The sequence below is a fragment of the Miscanthus floridulus genome, chromosome 10 (genome assembly GCF_019320115.1).
Source record: "Miscanthus floridulus cultivar M001 chromosome 10, ASM1932011v1, whole genome shotgun sequence".
Taxonomy (NCBI): Eukaryota; Viridiplantae; Streptophyta; class Magnoliopsida; order Poales; family Poaceae; genus Miscanthus; species Miscanthus floridulus.
This window is the reverse complement of record NC_089589.1, coordinates 138,445,899-138,463,607: the sequence shown is the minus strand read 5'-3', so window position 1 is coordinate 138,463,607 and position 17,709 is coordinate 138,445,899. Positions and strand designations below refer to the sequence as shown.

Here is a 17,709-nt window from a genome sequence, read left to right as displayed (position 1 = left end):
AAAAAAAATATTCATCGATCTTCGTTAAGCATATCTGCTCCGTGCTCCTTGAGCTTCTGTCCTTTCGGCTTTGGTCCAACTCTGCACTCATCTCTGTGAACCTTGGTGCATGCAGTGTTCGTCATCAGCCTCTGTAGCTTACAGGCCGCAATAAGCCCATCAAACGCTAGGCCATTTTCGATTGCCAAGCGTGTTTACTGTGAGGCCAGCCAGCCATAAGCCATTGAACCCGAAAAGGCCCGTAATCTTGGCCCCGGCCGTGTCTTCGACATCGTTTATGTGGGGGAATGAATGATGGGCCACTCCATCAAACAGGAGCAGCGCCGGCGCGACGCATCAGTCATGTGCGGGCCCACAAGAATTTGGATCTCTTTGCATTTAGGCCCATCTTAGTTGGCCCACGAGCTCAGTTTCGCACCTGCCGACGAACCCGTCCATGCCGCAAGCACACTCGCACAGGACGGCGGCGGCGCGCGCAGGTGTCCGGGAGGAGGGGGAGCCACCGTGGTGGGCACTCCCCTGAACAGGTGAACTGCGGCGCCGGCGGCGCACTGAGCAGCGCGTTGCCAAATGGCATGCACCTCGTTGGGGGGGAAGGGCGGAATCCTCGAGGCTCGCCGGTGGGTCCTACCGTCCACAACGCACCGCCGACTCTGGCGGCGTTGGAATGATTTCCAGTATGCTACCGCTACCACTCCCAGTCCCGAACAAGGTTTGCTACCAAGTCTGATTTTCTGCTCCCATGTTTCGCTCTCCAAAATTCCTCAGATATCTTGCTCCGTCATTTTCCTTTTTATTTATCTTCTGCAAAACTTTGGCAATTTGACTGAGAATTTCTCAAATTTTTACTCCAGCTACTTCGGTGATGTTTCAGTGTGTGTGATGGTGATGCTTGATTGCTTAGCAAGGTCTCAACCAGTTGTGTGTGCCAGTTACTCCGTATGTGTCTCCTATGCACAGAGAATAATTAGTTCATTTGTTTCCTTAATTAACGTGATTTTGGAATAAATGGGTCACCTGATTACCTGACTCACTGACTGCTTTGGGTTCCAGACTGTGCTGTTTCCTATACAACTTATTTCCCCTGTTCGTGTGATGCAACATCCCCTCTTATGCTGCCACTGTCAGGCTGAACAGAGAATTAAGGCCTTATTTAGTTCCAAAAAGTTTTCCCAAAAAATGCTACAGTAGCTATCACATCGAATCTTGCGATACATGCATGGAGCATTAAATGTAGACGAAAAAAAAAACTAATTGCACAGTTTGGTTGGAAATCGCGAGACGAACGTTTTGAGCCTAATTAGTTAATTGCCAAATAAAAACGAAAGTGCTACAGTAGCCAAATTCCCAAATTTTACTCAACTAAACGCAACATTAAAGAAGATGGAATCTACTGATCAGATAATCAAACTTTAATTGTCACTCTATTTTCGAATACAACTATTGTGGACCACTAGTACATAGTAAAGAAGTCCTCCTTAGAGCTCACAAGCAAAACGGAGGACATGTGGAGCAAAGCGGCAAAGTCTAGAAGAGGAAGAAGAAAAGAAAATTCTTTGCTTCTTTGCTAAAGCTGAATCCAATTCTTCCCTTTTCTTTTCCAGATATCTGTAGAATAGGATTACTGCAAAGAATGAGCATTCGAATAAAGCTGTATGAAGGGCACTTTTGCCCTGTTAGAATCTCTATATGGCATAAGCCCATAAGCAACCAACAAAAAACAAATACTTCGCTTCTCTTTGTGAAGTCCTCTATCATTTCACCTAACTCTTGCAATCCTGCTGTGGCAAGTCCTCTCTTCCCTGAACTCATCTCCCCCTTTGGTACCCGACTTCTGTACTAGTTGTCACTGCAGAATCGAAGGGTTGGTCTGTCCATCTCCACCACAACTGTTGGAACCCAGCTGGTGCAGCCACTAAATACTTGAAGCAATTCATAAACATATTGGTAGGTCCATCAGCTTCTCTTTTTTGATTCATTTTTTACGAGATTGACTACATACAGAACCTTAATATGCTTGCTCGTTGCATGTAGGCTGGAGGAGGACACTGCTAGGATTAATCGTCCTGCCACTCCTCTGCCCTTGCAAAGCAAATTTGCATCTGCTGTGTTTCTGTGTGTTGTGAGAGCAACAATGGCCGAGTTAGTGATTGGGCCACTAGTCTCAATGGTGAAGGAGAAGGCATCAAGCTACCTGCTGGACCAGTACAAGGTTTGGAAGGCATGGAGGAGCAGCGCAGGGTCCTGGAGCGCAAGCTGCCAGCAATCCTGGACATCATCCACGATGCAGAGGAGAAAGGAGCCTTCCGACCTGGAGTAGGAGCTTGGCTCAAAGACCTCAAGGCAGCAGCCTATGAGGCCAATGACGTCTTTGATGAGTTCAAGTATGAGGCACTTCGGTGAGAAGCCAAGAAGAAGGGACAAAACAGCATGCTCGGCATGGATGCCCTGCAGCACCTATTTCGAGCTCGCCCCATTGTATTACAGGATGGGAAAGAAGCTACGCAGGATTGTGCAGACCATTGAAATACTGGTCACCGAGATGAATGCATTTGGTTTCAGACACCTGCAGCAAGCACCACCATCAAGGCAGTGGCGAGAGACAGATCATGTAATTGATGACTCCGACAAGGATATTGTTAGCAGATCTAGAGACCAGGAGAGGAAGGAAATCATGAGGAAACTACTTGATGACGCTAGCAACATGGTTCTCGTGGTTCTTCCTAATGTCGGGCCAGGCGGGATGGGCAAAACCACCTTTGTCCAACTCATTTATAATGAGCTGGCAATCGAAAAGCATTTTGAGCTTCGGAGGTGGTGCTGTGTATCAGATGATTTTTATGTCAGTACCATTGCAAGCAACATCAGCCAGACCAATGAGAAAAATCGTGAAAAAAGCATTGAAGGATCTCCAGAGTGTAATAAGTGGAAAGAGGTACCTCATTGTGTTAGATGATGTATGGAATCGTGATGCTGATAAGTGGGGAAAACTAAAGACCTGCCTTAAGCAGGGTGGCAAGGGCAGTGCAGTACTGACTACAACTCGTGATTCAAAAGTGGCCGAAATTATGACCATGGGTGTGGTTGAAGCCCATAATATTGAAAAGCTGACTGATGAGTATTTGAGGGAAATTATCCAGAGTAGAGCATTCAGCTTGCAAAATCCAAATAGTGATGAGCCGGAAGGCATTGTTGGTAGTATTGTTGGCCGTTGTGCTGGTTTTCCTTTGGCTGCCAAAGCCTTTGGCTCTATGATGGGCACTAAGACTAGTACGAACGAATAGAAGGATATATTGGCCAAAAGTAACATTTCTAATGAGAGGACTGGAATTTTACCGATACTCAAGCTCAGTTTTGATGAACTACCATCACATATGAAGCAGTGCTTTGCATTTTGTGCTATATTTCCTAAAGATTACGAGATCAATGTAGATCTCTTGATTCAGCTGTGGATATCACATGACTTTATACCTGTGCAAGATGACGCCCAACCAGAAACTGTAGCAGCACAAATTTTCAAGGAGCTTACTTGGAGGTCATTCTTTCAAGATGTCAAGCAAACTCTTCCAATTAATCGCATCGTCGGGACAAGGTTGTCTCTTCGTAAGCGAACCATATGCAAGATACATGATCTTATGCACGACATTGCTCTATCTGTTATGGGGAAAGAATGTGTCACTATAGTAGATAAGCCAAGCATTAAGAAGTTGTTACCAAATCCTGCTCGCCATGTCTTCTTGTCAGAATATGCCACAGAGGTACTTGGGTCGAATAGACATCATGATGTATCTCTATTGGATGAATTTTTGAAGAAACAATCTCCAATGCTCCAGACTTTGTTTTTTGAAGATTATGATTACTTGGATATATCATACTACACTTCACTGCGAGCACTACACCTTCCTGCAAATGTATACCTTCCAGGGCAGATACACCTTCCAGGAAAGATACAGCATCTAAGGTATCTTAATCTGTCAGGAAATTGGGAGCTGAAGAAACTCCCTGAAGATTTAAGCATTATGTATAATCTACAGACATTGAACGTTTCTCATTGCCAAAACTTTGTCAGCTTCCAAAGAGTATGAAGTATATGTCAAGCCTCCGGCACCTCTTTACTAATGGATGCAATTTATTGACGTGGATGCCTCCAGGACTTGGACAGGTCACTTCTCTACAGACTCTATCATATTTTGGTGTCAGTGCTAGGCCAGGCTGCAGTACTATTGGAGAACTTCGAAATTTAAACCTTGGTGGAGAGTTAGAGTTAAGTGGTTTGGAAAATGTAACAGAAGCACTTGCAAAAGAAGCCAGTCTTGGAAATAAAGAGAAACTCACACACTTATCTTTCAAGTGGAATGATGATGCCCCTGAAAAACCAGATTGTCATAAGGTGTTAGATGCCCTTAAACCTCATGTCGGTCTACAGATGCTAATGATAGTTAACTATAAGGGCACTGGTTTACCATCATGGATAACCAATCATAGTCTGTTGCAACACTTGACTGAGCTTCAGCTGCTTGGTTTTATGTTGTGTGAGGAATTTCCTGAATTTTGTCATTTCAAATCTCTTCAAGTTCTTTACTTGGAGAAGTTATACAAATTGCAAAGCTTGGCATCCACAGCATTTCCAAAACTGAAGGAACTCCAGTTACATGACACGAAGAGCTTGGAGAGATGGGTGGCAACAGAAGGAAAGGAAGATGAACTAACCTTTCCTGTACTTGAGGAGGTTGATATTAAGAACTGTCCGAAGTTGACTAGTTTCCCTGAAGCACCAAAGCTAAAGGTCTTAAAGTTGGATGAAGACAAGGCGCTGCTCTCCTTAGCAATAATGAAACCGAGGCATGTGTCCTCACTGTCCAAGCTACAACTGTCTATCCAGGACACAGAAGCAAAACCACCTCAGATAGATCAGAACCATGTGTCATCTCTGTCAGCACTCGGGTTGCAGGGCTGCAACCTTTTCTTTTCAAGTCCATCACAGCCAACATTTGGGGTTTGGAAATGGTTTGTACAACTTGTGGATCTGGTGATTCAAAACTGCGATGTGCTAATGTACTGGCCAGAAAAAGTGTTTGAATGCTTGGTATCCTTGAAGAAGTTGGAGATTTGTGACTGTAACAAATTAATAGGGTCCACACAGGTGAAAGGTGGTGCACATACAGAAACAGTGGGTCAAGTCCTGCCACAGCTAAACAGCATAACCATATGGGATTGTGAAAGCTTGACAGAGCTCTTCATTCTTCCTCCACCTCTCAGAATGATTTTTATTCTCCGATGCCCGTGATTTGAGTTCCTATGGGGAAAAGAGGAACAACTTGAGACGTCCACAACCCTGGAATACTGTCACGACCTTGCATCTACCAGTATGATGGAGGAATCACGATCTCCAATGGATCGTCGTCCTCGTCCATGCCTAGAAAATCTAGATATATATGATTGTGGTGACCTGGTAACGCTTCCGAATTTGCCATCGTCCCTAAAGCATTTAAGCATCAGCCATTGTAGAAAGCTCTGTTCCGTGTCAGGACAACTGGATGGACTCCAGACATTATACATTTATGGGTGCAATAAGTTGCAGTCGCTCAATTCCATGGGGGACCTGCCGTCAGTAGAAACATTGTCACTTTACTGCTGCCCATGCCTTGCGTCCTTACCTGGTGTTCTAGGGACTTACTCTGCTCTTCAGAACCTTACGATCAGTCATTGCCCTGCCATAGATCTGAAGCCACTTTATAAACGCCACCAGCAGCGGCTTGACAGCCTTGATTATAAACACCTATCACATGCTCATTCAAGCATCCCAGGTGACGGTACCACCTTTCAACGTCCGTTTTCCATCCCTTTTTCAAATCACTTTGCTTGCCCTCTATGCTGCTAATCTACACCATGTAAATTTGAATCAGCATTTAACCTGCGAGATTCTTACACCATTTTCCATTTCCAGGGCCAAATCTGAGGGATCCAAAATCTTGGAAGTATGCTATCCCTTGGTGTTGAGATCAGCTGATCCGGCGTCACCGGAAGTACTGCTGAAATGGGATCCTGAATGCTTTATTTTGGAGCGCAAGTTGTGGTGAATGGAAGCAGTAACCAGATTTCAGCCATTCATGGAGCCGTGTAGTAATAAGTAATCTATTTCCCATTTCGTGGGCCTACATTACGATCAAGGAAGCCAGACTGCCTTTGTCAACAACATGCTTATTTGTGGGAGTATACGTTGGATGGTCCAAAAAGATGCCCGAGTGTTATAATGAAGTCCGGTTTGAGAACGTATTAATGTTTACCCCCCTGTTATCAATTTATTGTACTGCGATATGACACATAATGCACTGGACGTGTGCTATTCATGTACTCCTAGTATGAATAAATAAAAGGAAATAAGTACTGTATTTGTTTTCTGCTAGTTAAACATTGCTGTTTCGCTTCTGTACTTGTCCTTGATAACAAGTTTCATGTTAGGCTCAACCATATCCTTCTATGACATATATGCAAGTTATCAGTCTGCAACTGTGCATATAATTAAGATGAAATCATTGTGCGCTCCATGATATTCCATCCCTTCTATTTCATCTCTAATTGGAGGGACAAAAAATAGAAAAACATGCATTTCGTGCCCTGCGGGTCACCCACGGATGAAATATCACTACTACAGAATAAGCTATCACTGCCGACCCTATCACTACCGGAATTTTAAAACCGACACTGATAGATGCATCACTGCCGGTTCATAAGAAAAAAAACTATCACTGCCGAATTTTCTAACAAACCGACAGTAACATATATTATCACTGCCGGTTGGTAATAAAAGCCGGCAGTGATGTTTATCACTGTCGGTTGCATTTCATAGACCGGCAGTGATCCATAGGCTCCGGACCCGAAATTTTTATTCATCCTGGTTAACTTGTCCGTGCGGCCGCCGAATCCACCTCGCTCTCTCTCCTCTCTCTCATATCTCTCCCCGCTCTCTCTCCTCTCTCTCATATTTCTCCGCTCCTTAGACCTCCTCCAGATTTCCCCAAATCCACTTCCTCTCTCCATGAACTTCCTGTGCGTGCGTGCAGTAGCCATGGAGGAGCTGCTGCTGCCATGCTTGCGCGCAAGGGAGAAGGAGATCGACCGGGTTGTCGGGCAGCGGCTGTGCCAGGCCGTGTGGGGTCCACGGCGGGGCCAGGCTTGGCCCCCTCGCCTACGCCGGTCTGCTGCCATGGGCGGCGGCCACCTGCTACACGCAGGGCTGCGTGCACAGCAGGGGTATGCCGAACGGGGCGCGGGATGCGACCAGCGGCGCGGGGCAGGCGGCGCACGGGCCAGGGCGCGCAAGGGGCGGCCGAGAGATGCACTGCAGCGGTACGGCTAGAGAACAGTTCACGAGGACTCGCAAGTGGCTCATGGTACTCTTTCTCATCCCCGGCAATTTTTCCTTCCCGGTGCTCTTTCTCCTCTCTCACACTCTTTCTCCTCAGATCTGTCTTGGGGGCGGCAAATGGGGGCGCGGCCTCAGATCTGTGATGTATGAATCAATTTGTGGATGAGTTGATTTTGTGATGTGTTCAACCCTTCTGTGAGATGTATGAATCTATTCGATTTGTGGATGAGTTGATTTATGTTGTGTTGAATCCCTCCTCCTTTGTCTGTGATGTATGAGTTGTTTCTTGTATGAACTGCTTGATGGACCGGCAGTGGGGGGAGCCTGCGAGCATGGCGGTGGTGGCGGGAGCTAGCGAGCATGGCGGTGGTGGCGGTAGGCAACGAGCTTTCTTGCTGTACTTTTTTTTTTGTTTTTTTAAAGCTTATCACTGCTGGGTGAAGTGTCGGCATTGATAGCCAAAGGCATCACTGCCGATTCGTAGGAACCGACAGTGATAGCTTACCCTCATCACTACCGGTATGGTTGTGCCTGTTCAAAATCCGACAGTGATGGAGTATTTTGAACCGGCAGTGAAGTGCTATTCTGACGTAGTGTATGACACCTACACCCAACCCGAAACCATCACAGGCATTGACCCGAAGACACCTACGGGTCCGATGTTGCACCTGCACCCACGGGTGTGATTGCCATCACTACCTTGGAGATGCCAGGAATACCTCCATAAATTGGAATCGACATGACATCATCCTTACGACGACCGCATAACCCTTACCACTACCTATGCATCATGAGAACGACAATGATTCTTTGGCAAATTATGATACGTAGTAAAAGAAATTAATGGTTAAAATCTAACTTGTTTGAGTTGTCCATGATCTAAATATAATTATCATTCCATAATGGAGAGTTTATAATTCTTTGATATAACAAATTCAATTTAATAAAATGTAAATGCAAATTTTGAATAGAAGATACGATAAGCACTAGATTAAAAGTCGAGCCAATTCCCTCAGTGCCATTAGAAATTTTGTGACTTCTCTATGTGCCATTAAAATTGCTGAATTTCCTTGTCAGCCATTGCAAAAAAAAAAAAAATCCCTTTATGCCACTTTTGACATGTTTCGTTAGTTTTTTTATGCAAAGAGGTACTGAACGAACACTGGAACTATATGAAATGACCTCGGGGCACTTCTTGCGAGCCAGAAAAGGAAGAGGAAGTGGCGGTCGCCTAGAAGTCACGCTGATTTTGGAGAAGAACGGACCAGGAAGACGAATGCTAGAGCCGTGACCATACGGCTATTTTGGTGCCCTAGTGAAACGACAAAGTTTGGTGGGTCCCACTCGTCAGTGTAATTAGGGGCAGCAATATATGTCATTTCAACCAGTTCCAATGCTCATTTAATTTAGTGCCTCTATCCATGAAAAGACTAGCAGAGAATTGGCTCTTAAAAGTTTGAAGCTAAAATATATATTCATGATGTCACATAAAGGGATCCAAGAAGAGCTGATGTAACTTTAGCTTATGTGTTAACTAAATACATATCATGCTAAAAATAGAGAAATTATAGAAATTCTAACCAGAGGTCCCAAAGGGGCTTCCCATTTAACCCTCCCTAGACTTGCTTGAAAAAAACACATCTTTAAATTCTCACAAAAATAAAAATAGACATTTGGCCTTTAATTCGGTAGATTCGTCCAATCACCATTGATCTTAATCGATGTGGCGCAAGATCTAAATGATTGTTTGTGCCATTGTAATAAATTAAGAGTGTAGATCTACAATCTAAAATCCTTATTTGTAAAAGGTATCAAAGAAAGTTAGTAAAAGATACTGTAAGCACAATAGGTTCAATTTACTTGAGGATAAAAAATGTAGCATTTAATAAGGTCAAAATCTGAAAGTAAAAATTTAGGTTCATGACATCATATCGTCATATAAGATATGCGTTGCCACAAGAGCTATCATAGTTTAAGCTAAAGCTTTAACTAAATACATATGTAACATACACAGAGAGGTGCATGCAAAGGAAAAAAGACCATGAATATGCAAGAAAAAACAGGAATTTAGAAAATAAACAAACATAAAATATAAATTTGAATACAAAATTAAGAATTTTTTTGTTAGTTAGTTGTATTAAATAGTAATAACTATGCTTATGTCTCATAAGGTTCTAGACCTGCCGTACAAAGCATTGGTTGACAGACTAGTGTTTATAATAATGATATTTTGTTTCTTGGATCACTACTGGAAAACCGAGATTTGCCTAGTGTTTAATGGTTTGCCTAGTACCAATCGTCGGACACTAGGCAAAGAGCTTGTTTGCCGAGTGTTAGACCCCGGAGCACTCGGCAAAACAAAGGCACTAGGCAAAATAACGATTTGCCGAGTGTCGACACTAGGCAAAGAAATCCACTCGGTAAATGACCATTTTGCCTAGTGTCAATGCTAGGCATACCATCACACTCGGCAAAGGCTGCCGGAGGGCAACCGCCGTTACCATTTTGCCGAGTATCTTCCGTTAACACTCGGCAAAATTAGAACTTTGCCTAGTGTCTCCGGACGACACTAGGCAAACCGGCCAGTTTGCCTAGTGTCTTACAGAGACACTAGGCAAAATATTTTTTCTTTTTTTGATTTTAGCTTCCAATTTTTTCTGTAGCTTTCCTACTATACCTTGACCAACATGTTGAAAGTTGGCATAATTTTATGAAATTTTGCTATATTTCTTTAGTTTATTTAATTTCTTTGATTTTTTTCGACAAATGCAAATTTGAACTGCAAGTGTGTCGAATAATGCCAATTCATGAATGCAAAAATGATATTCATGTTAGTAAGTGTTAGTTGAGGCCGTATCCAGAAACAGACCAAAAATTTCACACATCTTCACGTCGAGACATGACCACGAACTTGCGAGCAAATAGTTTTTAAATTCTATTAAATGAAAACGGAGTCTGAATACGTGACGATGTGCTCGAAATCTTTTTAAATTTTTATCATGACACCCGCATGCGATATCTTGACTTGTCGACAAGTTTCATGAATTTCAGACTCCGTTTTCATTTAATAGAATTTAAAGCATCATACGTGACGATGTGCTCGAAATCTTTTTAAATTTTTATCATGGCGCCCACATGCGATATCTTGACTTGTCGACAAGTTTCATGAATTTCAGACTCCGTTTTCATTTAATAGAATTTAAAAACTATTTGCTCGCAAGTTCGTGGTCATGTCTCGACGTGAAGATGTGTGAAATTTTTGGTCTGTTTCTGGATACGGCCTCAACTAACACTTACTAACATGAATATCATTTTTGCATTCATGAATTGCCATTATTCGACACACTTGCAGTTCAAATTTGCATTTGTCGAAAAAATTCAAAGAAATTAAATAAACTAAAGAAATATAGCAAAATTTCATAAAATTGTGCCAACTTTCAACATGTAGTCTCATTTTATGTAGGGAGGCTCGATAAAAAGTTTGAAGACCAAAATTGAAAAAAAATAAATAAGTTTGCCTAGTGTGCCAGCTAGACACTAGGCAAACTGGCCTCTTTGCCTAGTGTCTCATGGAAGACACTAGGCAAACTTATTTTTTATAGTGTTTGCCTAGTGTTGGGTTATCGACACTCGGCAAAGTTAATCAAATTTGATGTTTTTCAAATTTTCATTTGAGATCATTTGGTGTCTCAAAATTATTTTAGTAGTTTTGATTTTAATTTTTTAAAATTTAAAATTTTCCCATTTTTAAAGGTTCAAATTTTGCAATTTTATTTTGAAATTGATTTTGTTTGGTGTGGATTAATTGTCTTTCAGAGAAAAAACTGCAAAGAATCCTTATTTGAAAAGAAAGTCTCACAAACGCGCCTTAACCGGGCCAGCCAAAATGCAAGGGCAGTAAATTTTATAAGAGCAACAGACAAGTGAGAAAACCGGCCGCTCGTGCTCCACTTGTCTCTACTCTAGTCCACACGCGCGAGCGAACCCCGCACCAACGGCGTGACACCCTTCTCCCTCCACACTCTTCCCCTCCAAAATCCGACATCAAATTGTGCGAGAGAAACGTAGCAAAATCGAAAGGGGAAAAAGGAGCTAAACCCAAATCGACCAAACCCAGCCCCGGAACACCCGCCTCCGCCGCCGCCGCCATCGCCGGCGGCCACTGCAAGCGCGGCGCGGTGTCCGAAACCTTCTCCTGTGCTGGGAACCCCATCCACCGCCATTCCCCAGGCCGCGACGGCGGCTAGGGTTTGGGAGCGCTCGCCCGCGGCCGACTGCCCCGTCTCGGACCTCGACCTCGACCTCCGTCCTTGCCGGGCCGGCTAGGGTTTGGGAGCGCTCCTCGGCGCGGCCCGTCCGTCTGCTCCCACGGCGCCGCCCCATCCTCACCATCCTCTCCGACCTCGGTGCCCCCTCCACCAGATCCGGCGCTCGGCCCCCCTCCACCTGGACGACGATAAGGAGCAGCAGGCGGCGGCTGGTGGGTCATTCGACGCGGTGGTGGAGGAGCTGCCGCCGCCGCCGGCGGCATCTACGGCGAGGACGGTGAAGGATGTCAACCCTCACGAGTTCGTCAAGGCCTACTCCGCCCTCCTCAAGCGCTCCGGCAAGGTAACAGTGCCCGACTCACCCCATTTCCCATCTGATTCGACGCTGCAACAAATGGTCGCGCATCGCTGCAGTCAGCGGAGACGAGCTTGTGCGATTGCATGGGATTGCCGTTGCCCGAGCAGTTAGTAGCTGTACTATGATTACATGGATCCATCGCGCGTGCTACTGCTTTGGTTATACCAGTGAACTGCTCACATTTGATTGGTAGGTTGGAGCGTGATTTGCTCACATAACTACTAATCGTGATCTGTTGGGCATAAGCAATGCCGTTCTTCCGGTTCTTAGGCCTCCGTGGTAGCTTTTCTTATTCGAGTCTAGATCACCTGTTCAGAAAAGCCTGTTTGTAAAGTGTTTTTTAATGTATATATATGCATGGGTTTTAGGCAAATTTTAACTGTATATGCTGAAAATTCCCTGAGCACTCATCTATTTTAACTGTATATTTTGTTTTCTATTGATATCCGTCAAGACAGTTTGTGGTTAGCCTTAGGTGTGGCTCTGTTCAGAATGGAATGGCTGTTTCAGGATGATCTGTTCAGAATGGAATGGCTATTAGCCTTGGGTTTTACTCTGCTCTGTATTTTCTACTTGCTTCTAGCCTCTCGTCCTCCACCGCGCGCTTGATGGTCGACAGAATGCTGGAACAGTTCATCCTGTAGTAACCTAATTGATCAACTGACGAAATCCATTTACTAATCTTCTTGTTCAACAGAAGTCTATGGCTACAGCCTCTTCCTTGTGCATGCTTATTACTAGATGAAAAGCTCGTGTTACGTTATGCCACACTCCTCTCTTCTAAATTGGACATGCCTTCACATTCCAATCCTGCATATCCTTCTAGAGACCAGCTGTGAGCTTGGCACCGAACCTTTCTTTCATGTTCAATTCGAGTAGCATGACTGCTTTGATTAGCTGTTCTGTTTTTTCACAGTTTACTGACTAATTTGCCTTATTGGTTCTATGTTGCAGGCTAGAAAGGATCTTGTCCACTACTGGTGTATTTTGTTGAGACAGAAGGTCATGTTGATCTTTTGGATTTCCTTCCTGTTTGGTAAGGCCTATTTCCAAGTTATGAATTGGAATGGAACAATCAATTGGAGCATACAGATTTGTTTCTTGGTGGGAATGCAATTGCAGAAATATATAGATATATATTTGATTGCTTCCTGTAGATATTTGTTTTTACTACTTATACTCGCATGCTTGTATTATTTTGTGTGTTTGTTTATGAAATGCACCTGTAGTATATGCGATAACTTCCTGTGTTGCATATTTATGAATTATGACTTGTGATGATGTTCTAAATAATGGTCTTGTGTTTGTGGATGTATATATGTATATTTGTGACGGTCAGATTCGAATTTGAATTATATATATATGTGATCATATTTGAATTTGAATTATTTATTTTTTTTTGCTGAAAAATCCACTGTAGGGGCGGTTCTTGATATGTTCAAAAATCACACTAGAAGCTAACTATTATTCTTAATAACTTATGCAGGGGCTGGACGGTTGTAGAGTCTACAGGATGTCACACACGCAAGGTCAGTGGCATCCTTGGCCTTCTGGTCAAGGAACACTTCCCTGGCTTGGTCCAGTTCGCCGGGAGAGAGGAGCCGCCCTACACGTTTGCCCACTACGCCAACGCCCCCGATGCTATAGATCTGCTTGGCAGGACATTCCCCAACAAGGCGGAGCGGGTGAAGGCTGAGCTGTGGGTAAGTCTTCCTCGCACTACATTGTTCAATACATCGCATTCATTGGACATTTTTTGAAATAATGAATGAATACTTCGTGTGTATATGCAGGATTTCTTCAGACTTCAGGAAGGCTTTGAGGACACGGCGGATGTGGTGCTAACCAAAGCATGTAAAAGACTCGTGAAGCAGCTGCATTACGAGGCACGCGTCCAGGCCATCATAACATACCACGGATCCTACCTTGCAACGAAGGTCACGAAGAAAGAAGCAAGAGATATGGCACTGACCAAGGAAGAGTTCATGAAGGTAAATGTATTCGAACATTAATAATGTAGTGCTGATAGCTTTAATTTAACTTCTTATATGTCATATACTTCATGGCTTGTAGGTGGTTCCGTGCTGGTGCTCCGGGGATCCCCGATGCTGGGAGATGATGGTGGACAAGTGGTTGGACCCCGAATGGATTGCCCAGCACAAAGCTTGTCGGGAGCGCCGTTTGCAGATGATAGGTGTACCACACCATCAAGGCAACCGCAGCCTCAATGGATACGCGCAAACTTGGGTACGAGAATCCATTTTTTTATTATAACGTTGTATGTTGCATGATTTCTAATCATCTTGCTGTTTTTCTCGCAGTCATCGTCGCATGGTGGGCAGCCGGTTACCCAGTTCATGGCATATGCCATGGCCCACAAGGGCAAGGCAAAATCCGACGTCTCCTACAACCCGGATGACCCTCCTTCGGCATACAGCAACGCGACCATCCATAACCGTCTCAGTCAGTATACTGAGATGGCAAGGGCGGTCCATGGGCCAGAGTACGATCCGAGCGCCCATGACTTTGACGGAGAGATCGTCATGAGGGTGGGAGGTGGCAAGAAGCATGGGCGATATTGGATGGGTGATGGTGTCATCGACACGTCCTCTACTCCCACCCTCTCCCAGATCCGAGCACGGAGCACGAGCGCAAGCCCGGCCATACGTCCATGGCCAACCACTGCTTCGCACCTTGTCAACGAACTCCAGGTAATTTCTGTTTTATTCGTTGCTTATTGATTTTTACATACCTTTGCCTTACTTTAATATTGGGGGTCAAATGTTGTAGGCCCAACTGCTAGAAGAAAGGAGGCTTCGCGAGGAGATGGAAGCGAGGGCGGTGGAAGAGCGGGAGGCCCAACGACAGAGGATAGAGGAGCTGGTGGGGTTCGTGTCCACTCTTGGCGCCGCTATGGGGCGGACCATGCCAGCTAGCCTAGTCTTGCCACTTCCTCAAGCAGCTACTCCTGTGAGTACCAATATATTACTTATTATGTTCCAACCTGACATAGGGCACACTAGAAAAAATATGCAATCTCAAACATACAATATGGTGTTGGTGGTGACGGCAGTTGTTGTTGTGGTGTGGTGGTGGCAGTTGTGGTGTTCGGGTGGCGGTGGTGTTGGTGGCGGTGTATTGATATGTATGTTCTTGACGGTCATCGTGCCGTTTGTTTTCTTGCAGGGTTTGGAAACCTCTCCGTGCAGGGGAGGTTCTGCCGAAATTTTTTATTGACGGTATCCTTTTCATTTTTTTCAGCATCAATCGGGCGTGGCATCGAATCAAATTGGAGGGTCGCCGGCTTCACAGATTGGAGCGTCGCCGGCACCACAGCTTGAGCCGAATCAAGTGGAAGGGTCGCCGGCTTCACAGATTGGAGCGTCGCCGGCACCACAGCTTGAGCCGAATCAAGTGGAAGGGTCGCCTGGAGCATCAAACCACGGGCCTCTTCACCCTTGACAATCGTCGTGATCAGCTTGTTGTGAACTTTGTTAAGAAATTTGGTTGTGCACTTATGAACTTGTGAACTTGTGGCACATTTGGACTTTTGGTATGAACATGTGATATATGTGAACATGTGGTTCTTATTTATGATTCATGTGATATATTTGTGGTGTTTGAATATGATTTATATTTGTGTCGCAAATGGAATAATAAAAAAAAATTCAGCTTCTGGTTACTTTGCCTAGTGTCAGGGGTCTGACACTAGGCAAAGGGGCTACACGTGGCACACCTGGGAACAGGCTTTGCCTAGTGTCAGGAAACTGACACTAGGCAAAGTAGACAGTTTGCCTAGTGTCGGAGGCCTGACACTAGGCAAAGCTTGGCATATTTGCCTAGTGTAGGCGGCCTGACACATATTTGCCTAGTGTCGGACGCTTGGCACTAGGCAAACCTTGCATACTTTACCGAGTGTCAGACCTCCGACACTAGGCAAAACGTCCGTTACGATTTCCACCGTCAGTGGAATACTTTTGCCGAGTGGTGTCCTTGACACTAGGCAAACACTTTACCGAGTGTCCGAGGTTTGACACTCGGCAAAATGCTCTTTGCCTAGTCCGCCTCTGCCGACCCTTGTTTGCCTAGTGTGACACTAGGCAAACTGTTTGCCTAGTGTTTCTGGGCCTTTGCCTAGTGCCTGCGGCACTAGGCAAATCGCGCGATTCCAGTAGTGGATTGTTTTTTTTTGGAGATACTTGGAATATACAAACCTTAACTTGAAGATGTTTAATAATTCTTTTCTTTTGGGAACAAGATGTATAATAATTCAGTAAATAATAAATCTCACCGAGTGACACAAAGACTGAAAGAGACACTGCATGCATGCATGCATTCACCTCAATTAAGAAAGAACGTCCAGTACCCAAATACATCCATCCATATATAGGCAGACGGAACGGCCGTTGTGTATATATAGACACACGATTTGCTGCCGTTAGACCTCGATCTCCATGGACGTGAACTCATGCACGTCGTGCACCGCCTGCTTACAGTTGCGTGTCTTCATGTCGTGGTGGTCGTCGTCCTCGTCTGCAGCTTCCGCTTCCGTATCCGGCAGCCGCCCGTATACCTCCCCAGACCCAGCTGGATACTTTCTGCACACGTACACGTAAAGCCCGAGGACGAACACCGTCATGAGGACCACGCACCATCCGAACTCCAGGTTTACAACAGCCACAGCATGTCGCAGACTGTCCTCGCCGTGGCAACGCAGGTTGACGCCACCGTCGTCGAGGGAGCAACCCTTGGGAGCCATCCCGGGGATCCACGCGACGCCGATCACGACGCCCCACAGCCCCTGGAACGCGAGGGACGCGGACCGGACGAGGCTCACCGCGAACTGAAGCTCCGCGGGAAGGCCGCCGGCGCCGGCGCCGAGGAGCGCGGTCGCGAGGCAGGCCGCGGCGGCGGCCTGCAGGAACCAGTGGAGCCGGCCCTCGACGCCCGCGTGGTCCGTGGAGTGGACGTGGAACACGAACAGCTCCTGCGCGAAGAGCGCCGCCAGGAGGAGCATACAGAGCGTCGTGTGGCGGCGACGGTGGGGGAGCGGTTGCGGTCGAGGTCGAGGTAGATGGCGGAGCCGGCGTAGACGAGGAGCGAGGCGTACATGATGGCGTGCTCGTGGTTGGGCAGGCGCTCCGGCGGGATGGAGCCGTTGGCGCGGAACGGCATCGGCGAGTAGGCCAGCATCTGGGTGGCGAACCCGTAGATGCCGCCGGCGAGCATGACGATGAGCTCGAGGTGGCGGACCCGTGGCGCCGGGAACCACGCCGGTGCGACGTACGATGAGGAGTAGGATGTCGGGGCAAGGAAGACGAAGAGCCGGATGTGGTTGAAGAGATGCCACAGGCCGAGGCCTGAGAACAACACCCCGCCAAGGATGTGGTTGATGCTTTTATCAATGGCGCCACGGGGCAGCATCGTGGATCAGTCTCAGCAGCTTAATTGTGCACGTTGAAGGAGGCGATTTTTGTTTTGTTGGTGCTAATAGTAGTTTCTTTGTTGGCATACTAGGGATTTCGCATGTATGCATGTAATGGTCATTGGTTAGGGTGATGAACTGATGATCGATCATATATATGGATGGCAGAAGAGCACACATGCATGTAGGAGTTGCTTGCAAGGCTTGTTGTTTGATCCCCTTACAAAGTCAAATGTGAAGATACGGTTAGCTGATGATTGTCACATCAAAGAAGTCGTTGCTAGCTGGG

The 17,709-nt window shown here is 45.7% G+C and overlaps 2 pseudogenes; one reads left to right on the top strand and one right to left on the bottom strand.

The window, feature by feature from the left end:
- The first annotated feature begins 1,810 nt into the window (after nt 1-1,810).
- Nucleotides 1,811-6,406, top strand: LOC136485829 (disease resistance protein RGA2-like; annotated as a pseudogene).
- A 10,025-nt stretch (nt 6,407-16,431) lies between these two features.
- LOC136485828 (uncharacterized) lies at nt 16,432-17,457 on the bottom strand (annotated as a pseudogene).
- Nucleotides 17,458-17,709: the final 252 nt, after the last annotated feature.